This window comes from Trachypithecus francoisi, unplaced genomic scaffold (assembly GCF_009764315.1).
Source record: "Trachypithecus francoisi isolate TF-2019V2 unplaced genomic scaffold, Tfra_2.0 Lachesis_group10, whole genome shotgun sequence".
Classification (NCBI taxonomy): Eukaryota; Metazoa; Chordata; class Mammalia; order Primates; family Cercopithecidae; genus Trachypithecus; species Trachypithecus francoisi.
Genome location: NW_022681455.1, coordinates 85,999,928 through 86,013,515, shown reverse-complemented (window position 1 = coordinate 86,013,515; position 13,588 = coordinate 85,999,928). Strand labels below are relative to the sequence as shown.

The window sequence follows — 13,588 nt, the reverse complement described above, 5'->3', positions numbered from 1 at the left end:
TTCTTTCTAGCTTTTTCTGAGGATATTTCCTTTGTCACAATAAGCTTCAATGCACACCAAAATATCCCATTGCAGATTCCAAAAAAACAGTGTTTGCAAACTGTTCAATGAAAAGAACAGTGTAATTCTGTGTGATGAATTCACACATCACAAGGAAGTTTCTCTGAAAACTTCTTTCTAGTTTTTATCTGAAGATATTTCCTTTTTCAATATAGGCCTCAATGTACTCCCAAATATTCCTTTTCAGATTCCACAGAAAGAGTGTTAGAAAACTGCTTCATGAAAAGAATTGTGCAACTCTGTGAGATGAAATCAGAAATCACAAAGCAGTTTCTCAGAAAGCTTCTTTGCAATGTTTGTCTGAGGATATTCCTTTGTCACCATAAGCTTCAGTGTGAACCAAAATATCCATCTCATATACCCCAAAAACAGTGCTCCCAAACTGAACCATGAAAAGAATCATGTAACTCTGTGAGAAAATTTGACAACACAAAGATTCTCAGAAAGCTTCTTTCTAGTTTTTGTCTGAGGATATTTACTTTTTCACTATAAGTTTCAGTGCGCTCCGAAATATCCCATTGCAGATTCCAAGAAAACAGTGTTAGTAAACTGTTCAATGAAATGAACAGCATAACTGTGGTTTTTATCTGAGGATAATTCTTTTGTCACCATAAGCTTCAATGCACTCCCAAATATCCTAATGCAGATTCCATGAAAAAAGTCTTACTAAACAGCTCAATGAAAAGAGCAGTGTAACTCTGTGAGATGAATTCACACAACACAAGGAACTTTCTCAGAGGGCTTCTTTCTTGTTTTTATCTGAGGATATTTCCTTTGTCATCATAGACTTTAATGTGATCCAAAATATACCTTCTCAGATTCCCCAGAAAGAGTGCTACCAAACTGCTCCAAGAAAAGAATCATGTAACTCTGTGAGATGAATTCACAAATCACAAAGGAGTTTCTCAGAAAGCTTCTTTCTAGTTTTTGTCTGAGGATATAGCCTTTTTTACTGTTTGCCTCAATGCTCTCATGAATATCCTTTTGAACATTCCAGGAAAATAGTGTTAGCAAACTGTTCCATGAAAAAAAGGTGTAAATCTGTGATATGAAGACACATATCACAAAGAAGTTTCTCAGAAAGCTTCTTTTTGGTTTTTGTCTGAGGATATTACCTTTGTTACCATAGGCTTCAATATGACCCAGAGTATCCCTACTTAGATTCTGCGAAAACCATGCTACAACACTGTTCTATGAAAAGAATGGTGTAACTCTGTGAGATGGATTCACATATCACAAATATGTTTCTCAGATTACTTCTTTCTAGTTTTTATCTAAGAATATTTAATTTTTCACCATATTCCTCAGTTCGCTCCTGAATATTCCTTTGCAGATTAAATGAAAAAAGTGTTAGCAAACTTCTCAATGAAAAGAACAGTGGAACTCTGTGACATGGATTCACACATCACAAAACAGATACTCAGAAAGCTTCATTTTGTTTTTTATCTGAGTATCTTTCCTTTGTCACCATAAGCTTCAATGCACTCCCAAGTATCCTATTACAGGTACTACGAAACCAGTGTTATCAGACTGCTCAAGGAAAGAATGCTGTAACTCTGTGAGATGAATTCACACATCACAAAGAAGATTCTGAGAAGTCTTCTTTCTAGTATTTTTCTGAGGTTACTTGCTTAATCACTATAGGCCTCAATATATTCCCAAATATCACTTTGCAGATTCAACGAAAACAGTGTTAGGACACTTCTCCATGAAAAAAAAAAGTAAAACTCTGTGAGTTGAAATCACACATCACAAAGAAGTTTCTCAGAAAGCTTCTTTCTCATTTTTATCTGAGGGTATTTCCTTTTTCACCATAGGCCTGAAAGTGCTACAAAATATCCCTTTGCATATTCCATGAAAACAGTGTTATCCAACTGCTCAAAGAAAAGAGCAGTGCAACTCTGTAAGATGAATTCACACATCACAAAGCAGTTTCTGAGAGAGCTTCTTTCTAGCTTTTATCTGGGGATATTTCCTTTTTCACCATAGTTCTCAATGCGTTCCAAAATATCCCATTGCAGATTAAACGAAAAAAGTGCAAGCAAACTTCTCAGTGAAAAGAATGGTGTAACTCTGTGACATGGATTCACACACCACAAAGCAGTTTCCGAGAAAGCTTCCTTTTGGTTTTTATCTGAGGATATTTCCTTTGTCACCTTAGCCATCATTGCGCTCACAATTATTATATTACAGATTCCATGAAACCAGTGTTATCAGACTCCTCCAGGAAAGAGTGGTGAAACTCTGTGGGATGAATTCACACATCATAAAGCAGTTTCTCATAAAGATTCTTTATAGTTATTATCTGAGGATATTTCCTATTTCACTAAATGAATCAATGTGCTCCCAAATATCCCTCTGCAGATTCCACAAAAACAGTGTTAGCAAACTTCTCCTTTAAAAAAATGGTGTAACTCTGTGAGATCAAATCACATATCACAAAGAACTTTCTCAGAAACCTTTTTTTTTATAGTTTTTATCTGAGGATATTTCTTATGTCACCTTAGGCTTTAATGCAATCCAAAATATCCTATTGTAGATTCCATGAAAACAGTGTTACTAAACTTCTCAATGAAAGGAACGGTGTAACTTTGTGAGATGAATTCACACATCACAAAACTGTTTCTCAGAAAGCTTCTTTCTAGTTTTTAACTGAGGACATTTCCTTTGTCACCACATGCTTCAATGCAGTTCAAAATATTCCTTCTCAGATTCCCCGAAAACAGTGACAGAAAACCGCTCCATGAAAGGAAATGTGTAACAATGTGAGATGAATTCACACATAACAAACAAGTTTCGCAGATATCTTCTTTCTAGTCTTATCTGGGAGTATTTCCTTAATCACCATAGAATTCAATATGATCCGAATATCCATTCTCGATTCTGCAATAACAGTGCTACCAAACAGCTTGATGAAAAGAATCTTGAACTCTGTGAGATGAATTAACACATTACAAAGCAGTTTCTCAGAATGCTTCTTTCTAGTTTTTACATGAGGATAGTTCCTTTGTCACCATAAGCTTCAAGGAGGTTTGAAATATCGCATTGCAGATTCCAAGAAAACAGTCTTAACAAACTGCTCAATGAAATGAACAGTGTAATTTTGAGATGAATTCTCACATCACAAAACATTTTCTCAGAAAGCTTCTTTCTAGTTTTTATTTGAGGATGTTTCCCTTTTCACTGTACACCTCAATGTGCTCCCAAATATCCCTTTGTAGATTCCAAGAAAATAGTGTTAACAAACTGCTCCATGAAACGAACAGTGTAAGTTTGTGAGATGAATTCACACATCACACAGATTATTCTCAGAAAGCTTTTTTCTAGTTTTAACTGAGGATATTTCCTTTGTCACCATGTTCTTCAATGCAATTCAAAGTGTCCCTTCTCAGATTACCCAAAAACAGTGCTACCAAGCTGATCTATGAAAAGAATCGTGAAAATCCGTGAGATGAATTAACATATTATGAAGCAGTTTCTCAGAGAACTTCTTTCCCGTTTTTATGTGAGCATATTTCCTTTATCACCATAGGCCACAATGCTCTCCCAAATATCCCTTCGCAGATTCCATGAAAAGATTGTAAGCAAACTGTTCCATGAATAGAAAGGTGTAACCTTGTGAGGTGAATTCACACTTCACAAAGACGTCTCTCAGAAAGCTTCTTTCTGATTTTTATCAGAGGATAATTTCTTTGTCACCATAGACTTCAATGAAATCCAAAATATGCCTTCTCAGATCCCCAAAAAGAGTGCTACCAACTGCTCCATGAAAAGTATGGTCTAACTCTGTGAGATGAATTCACACATTACAAAGTAGTTTGTTAGAAAGCTTCTTTCTCGTTTTTATATGAGGATAATTATTTTCTCACCATAGACCATAATGTGCTCCCAAATAAACCTCTGCAGATTCCCAGAAAACAGTACTGTGATAGCAAAGTGCTCCAAGAAAAGAAACCCGTAACTCCATGAGATGAATTAACATATCACAAAGCGGTTCCTCTGAAAGTTTCTTTCCAGTTTTTATATGAGGATATTTCCTTTGTCACCAAAGGCTTCAATGTGATCCAAAATATCCCTTCTCAGATTCCCCCAAAACACTGCCAGCAAACGGATTCATGAAAAGAATTGTGTAGCTGTGTGGCATGAATTAACACATCACACAATGATTTCACAGAAAGCTTCTTCTAGTGTTTATATGATATTATTTAATTTGTCACCATAAGCATGAATGCACTCCGAAATATCCCATTGCAGATTCCAAGAAAACAGTGTTGGCAAAGTGCTTAATGAAAAGAACAGTGTAACTCTGTGAGATGAATTCACACATCACAAAGGAGTTTCTCAGAAAGCTTCTTTCTGGTTTTTATCTGAAGATTTTTCCTTTATCACTGTAGACCTCAATGCACTCCAAAATATCCCTTTGTAGATTCCACGAAAACAGAGTTAAGAAACTCCTCCATGAAAAGAAAGTTGAAACTCTGTGAGATGAATTCACACACTGCAAGAAATTTCTCAGAAAGCTTCTTTTTGATTTTTGTGTGAGGATATTTCCTTTGTCACCATAGGCTTCAATGCCATCCAAAATATACCTTCTCAGATTCCTCAAAAATAGTACTATGAAACTGATCCATGAAAAGAATCGTGCAATTCTGTGAGATGATTTAACACACCACAAAGCGGTTTCACACAAAACTTCTTTTTAGTGTTTTTCTGTGGATATTTCCTTTTTCAAAATAAGCTTAAATACTCTCTGAAATATCCCATTGCAGATTCCAAGAAAACAGTGGTTGCAAACTGCTCAATGAAAGCGACAGTGTACCTCTGTAAGTTGAATTCACACATCACGAAGCAGTTTCTCAGAGAGCTTCTTTGTAGTTTCTGTCTGAGGATATTTCCTTTTTCACTGTAGACCTCAATGCTCTCCCAAATATCCCTTTGCAGACTTTGTGAAAACAGGTTACCAAACCTCTACAAGGAAAGAAAATTGTAATTCTGTGAGATGAAATCACACATCACAAATTAGTTTCTCAGAAAGCTTCTTTCTCGTTTTTATCTGAGGATATTTTCTTTGTCACCATATTCTTCTATGCGATGCAAAGTATTCCTTCTCAGACTTCCCAAAAACAGTGCTACCAAACGGATCAGCAAAAAGAATCATGTAACTCTGAGGGTTGAATTAACACATTATAAAGCAGTGTCTCAGAAAACTTCTTTCTCGTTTTTATCTGAGGATATTTCATTTTTCATCATAGGCCTCATTGTGCTCCCAAATATGCCTTTGCAGTTTCTTTGAAGAGTGTTAGCAAGCTGCTCCATGAAAAGAAAGGTGTAACTCTATGAGATGAATTCACACATCACCAAAACTTTCTCAGAAATCTTCTTTCTAGTTTTTATCTGAGGATATTTCGTTTGTCATCATAGGCTTCAATGCAATCCAAAATATCCCTTCTCAGATTCCCCAAAAACACTGCTAGCAAACTGATCCATGAATAGAATTGTGTAACTGTGTGGGATGAATTGACACATCACAAAACGGTTTCTCAGAAACCTTCTTTCTAGTTAGTGTTTGAAATTATTTCATTTGACACCATAAGCTTCAATGTACTCTGAAGTATCCCATAGCAGATTCCAAGAAAACAGTGTTAGCAAACTGCTCAATGAAAAGAACAGTGTGACTCAGTGAGATGAATTCACACATCACAAAGGAGTTTCTCAGAAAGCTTCTTTCTAGTTTTTATCTGAACGTTTTTCCTTTATCACTGTAGGCCTCAATGTGCTCCAAAATATCCCTTTGCAGATTCCACGAAAACAGTGTTAAGAAACTCCTCTATGAAAAGAAGTTGAAACTCTGTGAGATGAATTTATCACACAAGAAGTTTCTCAGAAAACTTCTTTTTCGTTTTTGTGTGAGGATATTTCCTTTGTCACCATAGGCTCCAATGCCATCCAAAATATACCTTCTCAGATTCCTCAGAAATAGTGCTATGAAACTGATCCATGAAAATAATCATGCAATTCTGTGAGATGATTTAACGCACCACAAAGCGGTTTCACACAAAGCTTCTTTTTAGTGTTTTTCTGTGGAAATTTCCTTTTTCAAAATACGCTTAAATGCCCTCTGAAATATCCCATTGCAGATTCTAAGGAAACAGTGGTTGCAAACTGCTCAATGAAAAGGACAGTGTACCTCTGTGAGTTGAATTCACACATTACAAAGTAGTTTCTCAGAAAGCTTCTTTGTAGTTTTTGTCTGAGGATATTTCTTTTTTCACTATAGGCCTCAATACTCTCCCAAATATCCCTTTGTAGATTTTACAAAAAGAGATTACCAAACCTCTACAAGGAAAGAAAATTATAACTCTGTGAGATGAAATCACACATCACAAAGCAGTTTCTCAGGAAGCTTCTTTCTCGTTTTTATCTGAGGATATTTCCTTTGTCACCATATTCTTCTATGCGATGCAAAGTATCCCTTCTCATACTTCCCAAAAACAGTGCTACCAAATGGATCCATGAAAACAATCGTGTAACTCTGTGAGTCGAATTAATACATCATAAAGCAGTGTCTCAGAAAACTTCTTTCTCGTTTTTATCTGAGGATATTTCCTTTTCCACCATAGGCCTCATTGCACTCCCAAATATGCCTTTGTAGTTTCTATGAAAAGAGTGCTAGCAAGCTGCTCCATGAAAAGAATGGTGTAACACTGTGAGATGAATTCACACATCACCAAATCTTTCTCAGAAATCTTCTTTCTGGTTTTTATTTGAAGATATTTCCTTTGTCATTATAGGCTTCAATGTGATCCAAATATCCCTTCTCAGATTCCCCGGAAACACTGTTACCAAACTACTAAATGAAAGGAATTGTGGAAGTCTGTCAGAGGAAATCACAAAGCCCAAAGCAGTTTCCCAGAAAGCTTCTTTCTGGTTTTTGTCTCAGGATATTTTCTATATGTAACTCTGTTAGATGAATTCATACATCACAAAACTGTTTCTCAGAAAGCTTCTTTTTGTTTTTTCCATGAAGATATTTCCTTTAACAAAAGGATCAAAGAAAAGAACATTGTAACACTTTGAAGTGAATTCACACATCACAAAGCAGTTTCTCTGAAAACTTCTCTGAGGATATTTTCTTTGTCATCATAGTCTTCAATGCACTAGCAAATACCCTATTGCAGATTCCACGAAAACAGTGTTATCAAACTGTTCAATGAAAATTACAGTGTAACTCTGAGATGAATTCACACATCACAAAGCAGTTTCTCAGAAAGCTTCTTTTCGGTTTTCCTATGAGGATATTTCCTTTTTCACTACAGGCCTCAATGTACTCCCAAATATCCCTTTGAAGATTCCATGAAAACTATGATAGAAAACTGCTCCATGAAAAGTAAGTTGTAACTCTGTGAGATGAATGCACACAATACAAAGAACTTTCTCAGAAAGTTTCTTTCTAGTTTTTATCTGAGGATAATTCCTTTTTCCCCATAGGCCTCAATGTGCTTCCAAATATACCTTTGCAGATTCAATGAAAACAGTGTTAACAAACTGCTCCATGAAAAGACAGATGTAGCTCTCTGAGATGAATTCACACATCACAAAATAGTTTCTCAGAAAGCTTCTTTCTAGTTATTATCTGAGGATATTTCCTTTGTCAGCCTAGACTTCAGTGCGATCCAAAATATCCTTTCCCACATTCCACAAAAGCAGTGCTAACAAATGGCACCATGAAAGGAAACTGGAATTCTATGAGATGAATTCACACAATAGAAAACAGTTTCTCAGAAAGCTTCTTTGTAGTTTTTGTCTGAAGTTATTTCCTTTGACACCATAAGCTTCAATGCACTCTGAAGTATCTCATTGCAGATTCCAAGAAAACAGTGTTAGCAAACTGCTCAATGAAAAGAACAGTGTAATTCTGTGAGATGAATTCACACATCACAAAGAAGTTTCTCAGAAAGCTTCTTTCTATTTTTTATCTAAAGATATTTCCTTTGTTACCATAGGCTTCAATGCGCTCCCAAATATCCTGTTGCAGATTCCATGAAAACAGTGTTCTCAAAGTTCTCAATTAAAAGAATGGTTAAACTCTGTATGATGGACTCACACATCACATAGTAGTTTCTCTGAATGTTTCTTTCTGGTTTTTGTCTGAGGATAGTTTCTTTTTCACCATACACGTCAATGTGCTTGTGATTATGCCTTTGCAGATTCCACAAAAACAGTGTTAGCAAACTATTCCATGAAAAGGAAGGTGTATTTCTGTGAGATGAATTCACAAATCTCAAAAAAGTTTCTCAGAAAGCTTCTTTCTGGTTTTTGTCTGGGGATATTTCCTTTCTCTTCATATTCTTCAATGCACTCCCAAATATGCTATTGTAGACTCCACGAAAACAGTATTATCAACCTCCTCAATGAAAACAACTGTGGACCTCTGTGAGATGAATTCACACATCACAAATAACTTTCTTTTTTTTTTTTTTTGAGACGGAATCTCACTCTGTCACCCAGGCTGGAGTGCAGTGACCGGATCTCAGCTCACTGCAAGCTCCTCCTCCCGGGTTTATGCCATTCTCCTGCCTCAGCTTCCCGAGTAGCTGGAAATACAGGCATCCACCACCTCGCCTGGCTAGTTTTTTGTATTTTTTAGTAGAGACGGGGTTTCGCCGTGTTAGCCAGGATGGTCTTGATCTCCTGACCTTGTGATCTGCCTGTTTCGACCTCCCAAAGTGCTGGGATTACAAGCTTGAGCCACTGCACCTGGCCACACAAATAACTTTTTAAGAAAGATTCTTTCTAGTTTTCATCTGAGGGTATTTCCTTTGTCAACATAGACATCTATGCAATCCAAAGTATTCCTTCTCAATTTCCCCAAAAACAGTGCTCCCCATCTTCTCCATGAAAAGTATAGTGTAGCACTATGAGATGAGTACAAACATCACAAAGCTGTGTCTCAGAAATCTTTCCAGTTTCTGTCTGAGAATATTTCCTTTTTCACCATTTGTCTCAATGCACTTGCAAATATACCTTTGCAGTTTCCATGAAAATAGTGTTTGCAAAGTGCTCCATGAAAAGAAAGGCGTAAACCTGTCAGTTGAATTCACACATCAAAAAGAAATTTCTCAGAAAGCTTCTTTTTTTTTTTTTAAGGATATTTCCTTTGTCACCATAGGCTTCAATGTGCTCCCATATATCCTACTGCAGATTCAATGAAAACAGTGTTATCAAACTGTTCAATGAAAAGAATGGTGTAACTCTCTGAGATGAATTCACACATCACAAAGCAGTTTCTCAGAACCTTCCTTCTAATTTTTAATGTGAGGATATTTTCTTTTTCACTATAGGCCTCAATACACTCCCAAATACCCCTTTGCAGATTCCACAAAAAGAGTGTAGCAAACTACTACATGAAAAGAGATGTTTAAGTCTGTGAGGTGAATTCACACATCACTAAGAACTTTCTCAGAAAACTTATTTTTAGTTTTTATCTGAGTTTATTTCCTTTGTTACCGGAGGCTTCAATGTGATCCAAAATATCCTTATCAGATTCCCCTAAAACAGTGCTATGAAACTGATCCATGAAAAGAATCGTGTAGTGCTGTGAGATGAATTGAACACATCACAAAGCATGTTTTCAGAAAGCTTCTCTCTAATTTCTATGTGAGGCTATTTCCTTTGTCACCATAAGCCTCAATGTGCTCCAAAATCCTCATTGAAGATTGCAACAAAACAGAGTTATCAAACAGCCAAACGAAAAGAACAGTGTAACTCTGTGAGATGAATTCACACATCATAGTGCAGTTTCTCAGAAATCTTCTTTCTAGTTTTTATCTGAGCATATTTCCTTTCTCACCACAGGACTCAATGTGCTCCAGAATATCCCCTCGCAGATTCCACAAAAATAGTTTGAGCAAGCTTCTCCATGAAAAGAATGATGTAACTCATAGAGATGAATTCACAAATCACAAAGCTGTTTCTCAGAAAGCTTTTCTAGTTTTTGACTAAGGACATTTCTTTTGTCACCATAAGTTTCAATGCGCTCCACAATATTCCATTGTAGATTCCAAGAAAACAGTGTTAGCAAACTGCTCAATGAAAAGAACACTGTAACTCTGTGAGGCGAATTCACACACCACAAGCCAGTTTCTCAGAAAGCTTCTATTTGGTTTTTAAGTATGGATATTTCCTTTGTCACCACAGTCCTCAAAGTGATTCCAAATATACCACTGCAGATTCCACGAAAACAGTGTTAGCAAACTGTTCCATGAAAAGAAAGGTGTAACACTGTGAGATGAATTCACACATCCTGAAGAAAATTCTTCAGAAAACTTCTTTCTGGTTTTTATCTAAGGATGTTTCCTTTTTCACCATAGGCTTCAATGTGATCCAAAATATCCTCTCTCAGATTCCTGAAAAACAGTGCTAGCAGAATGATCCATGAAAAGAATTATGTAACGCTGTGAGATGAATTAGCACATCTCAAAGAAGTTTCTCAGAAAGCTTCTTTCTAGTGTTATAGGAGGATTTTTCCTTTGTCACCATAGGCTTCAATGTGATCCAAAATATCCTTTCTCAAATTCCCGATAAACAGTGCTACTAACTGCTACATGAAAAGAATAGTGTAACTCATTGAGATGAATTCAAAAGTCACAAAGCTGTTTCTCAGAAAGCTTCATTCGGTTTTTTTCTTAGGATATTTGCTTTGTCATCATAAGCTTCAAAGTGCTCTGAAATATCCCATTCAGACTCCAAGATAACAGTTTTAGCAAACTGCTTAATGAAAAGAACAGTGTAACTCTGTTAGATGAATTCACACATCACAAAGCAGTTTCTCAGAAAGATTCTTTTTGGTTTTTATCTAAGGATATTTTCTTTGTCACCATAGGCTTCAATGCATTCCCAAATATCCTATTGTAGATTCCACAAAAACAGTGTTAGGAAACTGTTAAATTAAAAGAAAGGTGTAACACTGTGAGATGAATTCACACATCACAAAGAACCTTCTCAGAAAGCTTCTTTCTAGCTTTTATCTGAGGATATTTCCTTTGTCTCCATAGGCTTCAATGCGATTCAAAATATCTTTTCTCAGATACCCCAAAAACAATGCTAACAGACTGATCCATGAAAATAATCATGTAACACTGCGAGATGAATTAACACATTTCAAAGCAGTTTCTCAGAAAGCTTCTTTTGAGTATTTATATGAGGATATTTCCTCTGTCACCAAAATATTCAATGCGATCCAAAATATCCCTTCTCAGATTCCTGAAAGACAGTGTAACCAAACTACTCCATGAAAAGAATCATGTATCTCTGTGAGATGAATTCAAAAATCGCAAAGCAGTGTCTCAGAAAACTTCATTCTAGTTTTTGTCTGAGGATATTTCCTTTGTCACCGTAAGCTTAAATGTGCTCCGAAATATCCCATTGCAGATTCTGGGAAAACAGTGTTATCAAACTGCTCAATGAATACAATGGTGTATCTCTGTGAGATGAATTCACACATGAAAAAGCAGTTTCTCAGAAAGCTTCTTTCTAGTTTTTATCTGAGGATATTTGCTTTTTCATGATAGGCCTCAATGAGCTCCCAAATATCCCTTTGCAGACTCCACAAAAACAGTGTTAGCAAACTGCTCTATGAAAAGAAAAGTGTAATTCTGTGAGATGAATTCACACATCACAAAGAACTTCCTCAGAAAGCTTCTTTCTAATTTGTATCTGAGGATATTTTCTTTTTCACTATAAGCCTCAATGCGCTCTGAAATGTCCCTGTGCTCATTTCATGAAAACAGTGTTAGCAAACTACTCAATGAAAAGTTCAGAGTATCACTGTGAGAAGAATTCACACATCATAAAGCAGTTTCTCAGAAAGCTTCTTTCTAGTTTCTTTCTGAGGATGTTTCCTTTGTCACCATAAGCTTCAAGGAAGTCCCAAATATCCTATTGCAGGCTCCACAAAAACAGTGTTATCAAATGGTTCAAAGAAAAAAAAGTGTAACTCTGTGATATAAATTCAAATATCACAAAGAACTTTCTCTGAAAGCTTCTTTCTAGTTTTTATCTGAGGATATTCCCTTCGTAACCATAGGCTTTGATACGATCCAAAGTATGCCATCTCAGATTCCCCCAAACCAGTGCTACCAAACTGATCCATGAAAACAATCCTGTAACACTGTAGGATTAATTAACATATCACAAAGCAGTTTCTGTGAACGTATCTTTCCAGTTTTTATATGAGGATATTTCCTTTGTCACCATAAGCTTCATGTGCTCCGAAATATACCATTGCAGATTCCAAGAAAAGAGTGTTAGCAAACTGCTCAATGAAAAGAACAGTGTATCTCTCTGATATGAATTCACACATCACAAGGCAGTTTCTCCAAAAGCTTGTTTCTTGTTTTTCTCTGAGGATATTTCCTTTTTCACACTAAGTTTCAATGAACTCCGAAATATGCCATTGTAGATTCCAGGTAAACAGGGCTAGCAAATTTCTCCATGAAAATAATAGTGTAACACTGTGCCTTGAATCCAAACATCACAAAAAAGATTCTCAGAATGCTTCTTTCTAGTATTTCTATGAGGATATTTCCTTAGTAAGCATAAGCTCCAATGTGATGAAAATATCCCTTCTCAGATTCCCCAATAAAATTCCTAGCAAACTGATTCATGAAACCAATGGTGTAACTCTGTGAGATCATTTCAAATATCACAAAGCAGTTTCTCAGAAGGCTTCTTTCTAGTTTTTATCTGCAGATAATTCCTTTTTCAACATAGGCCTCAATTCACTACCAATTATCCCTTTGCAGATTCCACAAAAACAGTGTTAGCAAACTGCTCCATGAAGAGGAAGGTGAAAATCTCTAAGATGAATTCACACATCACAAGGAACTTTCTCAGACGCTTCTTTCTAGTTTTCATCTGAAGATATTTCCATTGTCAGCATAGGCTTCCATGTGATCCATAACTTCCCTTGTCAGATTTCCCAAAAACAGTGCTATCAAAATGATTCATGAAAAGAATCGTGAACTCTGTGTGATGAATTCACAAATTCCAAAGCAGTTTATCATGATATTTCCTTCCAGTTTTTCTCTGAGGATATTTACTTTTTCACAATAAGCTTGAATGTGCTCCAAAACATCCCATTGTAGATTCCAAGAAAACAGTGTTAGCAAACTGCACAAAGAAAAGAACAGTGTAACTCTGGGAGTTGAATTCACACATTACAAAGCAGTTTCCCAGAAAGATTCTTTTTGGTTTTTCTATGAGGATATTTCCCTTCTCACCGTAGAGTTCAATGCGCTCCCAAATATCCTATTGCAGATTTCATGAAACAGTGTTAGCAAACTACTCAATGAAAAGAACAGTGTAATTCTGTGAGATGAATTCACAAGTCACAAAGCAGTTTCTCAGAAAGCTTTTTTCTAGTTTTATTCTGAGGATATTAACTTTAAAACCATAGGCTCCATAGCACTCCTAAAAATCCCATTGTAGATTCCACAAAAACACTGTTAGCACAGTTCTCCATGAAAAG

General features: G+C 36.1%; 1 protein-coding gene across 1 annotated transcript in view; it reads right to left on the bottom strand.

Annotated features, from left to right (window-relative positions):
- The window catches only part of LOC117088583 (kinesin light chain 2-like), a 191,985-nt gene that overhangs the window by 36,533 nt on the left and 141,864 nt on the right, over window positions 1–13,588 (bottom strand). The gene's annotated exons all lie outside the window — the stretch shown is intronic.